The 2616-nt window shown below is 36.0% G+C and overlaps 1 long non-coding RNA gene across 1 annotated transcript; it reads right to left on the bottom strand.

Annotated features, from left to right (window-relative positions):
• Positions 1–359: 359 nt before the first annotated feature.
• On the bottom strand, positions 360–2310 carry LOC142105639 (uncharacterized). Its single transcript, XR_012679712.1, has 3 exons — positions 2260–2310; positions 727–844; positions 360–431 (listed from the first exon to the last, which is right to left on the bottom strand). It is a non-coding gene; the product is annotated as an uncharacterized LOC142105639 (long non-coding RNA).
• Between the last annotated feature and the right edge of the window lie 306 nt (positions 2311–2616).

Genomic DNA, 2616 nt, shown 5'->3' with positions numbered 1-2616 from the left:
ACATTAAAGAAATACACAGAGATACATCAACAAATATGTATTTAAATTTCTTTGCTTATGGTTGAAACATTTCTTTTAGTCACATCTGGTCTGGGTTTTCATGTACAGAGATACAAGGTTGTAGAAACATTTTTGCCAATAGATGTTTATTTGGTTATTTAATAAGACTTAATAGCACTGTTCTGGGCTATCTAAGTACACTATTTTCAGCGTGGCCTTAATACTGTTTCATAAACATTACATGACACAGCTGCATTAACACGCTGTGATTGTGTGTGAAAAGTTATCCATATAGTCCAACCCAGACACAGCATTCTGACATACCTGTCTGTACTGTATAATACCAATGTCTTTTACATACCTATTATTAGAGCTGTGTAATCATCATTGGAGCTTGAGATAATTGATTCTATTGATCGCACATATCTGATCTGAGAATGAGCAAAGAGAGACATCAATACAATGTTCTGTATGATGTGCCTATTGTTCTATTTTACCATCCCTGACCCCCATTTTATAGACTATTACAAGGAATTACATACCAGATATATTGAATTGGCTGTATAAAATATGACACTGTAATTATGGTCTGTCTCCATTTAGTCATATGTCTTGTCCATTCTGGGGTCATGAGATGACATCACACAGAGACTGATAGCGGTAATTGCTGCTCATAGGATTTAATGTCTAATAATAATATGACATCAGGCGGTTGAGGTATCTTACCTGTGTAACCCAGTCATTATGCACCTTCCAGCGTATATATGTAATGTGGTTTAGCTCTGCGATGTTCTCTATTGCAATGCTGGGGATTTCATCCACAACTTGGCACTTTGTCCAGTTCCTATTGTTTATAAACATAATGTATAAGCACGAGATGAAATAACCTAGTCACAATTCCTTTAGATAGATTTGATTAAAGGGACTCTAAGGCTGGGTACACACTACAGGGTTTTAGAAAATTATAGGACCAATCACACGATAAATTACCGTTCAGCCCGATACGTATCAGTGTGTACTCTCCAACGATGAACAATTCTCCTACAGTGTGTATGCACTCACAACCGGAGTGTCTATCGATCTTTATGGAGTGTGCAGATTCACAATCTTTTCAGCCAATGGTTATGACAGATGAAGAGCACAGATCTGAAGGTAAATCTTGTAAAACATATATAGTGTGTACATATGAATCATCATGCTGAGCGGGACTTTTTTTTAGTGTTTGGTAAAGTCTGACTCAAGGGGAAGAATTCAATTGGGTGCATCAATGTGTCTCCGTAACAGTCCACAAAGACACATCGCCTTGATCATTTTACTCAAATCTATGCTCATTTTCCCTCACTTCCCATAGAGATTCGAGAAGAAAATGAGCGGTAAATCTGTACGGCTCCAATGCACGACGCTAGACATCATGGTGATGTCCGTCGGCACCTCTCAGACAATTGAATCTGCCCCAAAGTGATCGTATAAAAATTCATTTTGCACGTGGTTTTGTTAATTTCACTGATATATTAGGCTAGGTGCACACTGAAGAATTTTTCAACCGACCTGTTATTTCAAACGATTGTACCTACGACTGAAGGTCCAATCAGTCTGGCGATTCATGCATACACACTGACACGATTGACCTTCAGATCTGTGCTCTTCATCTGGTCCTCTGGTCTTTAGAGAATGACTGCACAATATTCATTCATTATTGTTACACTGATTAAAAGGCCTTGTTATAGATATCCACATGTCCTAACGGATTTCGTTAGCTTCTGTGACTCTGAAACGAAACATTCTGTCTCAGAACGAACAAATGAATTATTTCTTCTACAGTACTCTCTACATTTATTCACCAGGACATTCATCTCTAGCATCGGCTGAAAAGAAAACAACTCTGTAAACTCTATGAAGATCGTAAGCATGAGTGCATACACTTTACATGATCGGTCAGTGATTGGTGGTAAAATATTAAACAGTACGACCAACCAAATGAAACGATGATCGGCACTTTGGGATGACTTTAGATCATCGTGTCACTATACACACTCACACGATATCTGACCAAACAGTTGGATGTCGGAGGTTGGAGGTTTTTGTGCAATCATTGTGCCAGTGTGTACCTAGCCTTAGTATTATTACATTTAGCTTGTGTATAATTTGATCTATCATTATTACTATTTTTTAACAATAAAAGTAAAAATGCTGCTTACAGTGAGAGCCAAATGAACATATACATCTAGGTACTATGTTATTTGTTTATACTATACCTACCGGAGTGTTTCCGCCATGTGTGAAATTAAAATGATGTTGACACATCCCTGCAATATATCAATTGTTCACATTAATAAATAATGTACGTATAATTTTTTTTCTGACATATCATTCCATCCATGTGTAATATAAAAAGTCATAAGTGAATATATTATATTGTTCACTGGTGCCACTTAGGGTTATCAGCGTATGGAGAAAAATAGAAATGTTGATACAACAAACAATAGCAAGTAATAACTATGTGTGCCATTATTGGTCACAGTTGTTAAAAATTAAATTATATAATATATAAAATTATAATATATAATGTTATAATAATAAGTTAAACAAGCTAAAAATATAAATTTGCTCAGCCAT

This window comes from Mixophyes fleayi, chromosome 1, assembly GCF_038048845.1.
Source record: "Mixophyes fleayi isolate aMixFle1 chromosome 1, aMixFle1.hap1, whole genome shotgun sequence".
Lineage (NCBI taxonomy): Eukaryota > Metazoa > Chordata > Amphibia > Anura > Limnodynastidae > Mixophyes > Mixophyes fleayi.
The sequence above is the reverse complement of the archived record's forward strand: the minus strand, read 5'-3'. Positions and strand labels throughout refer to the sequence as shown.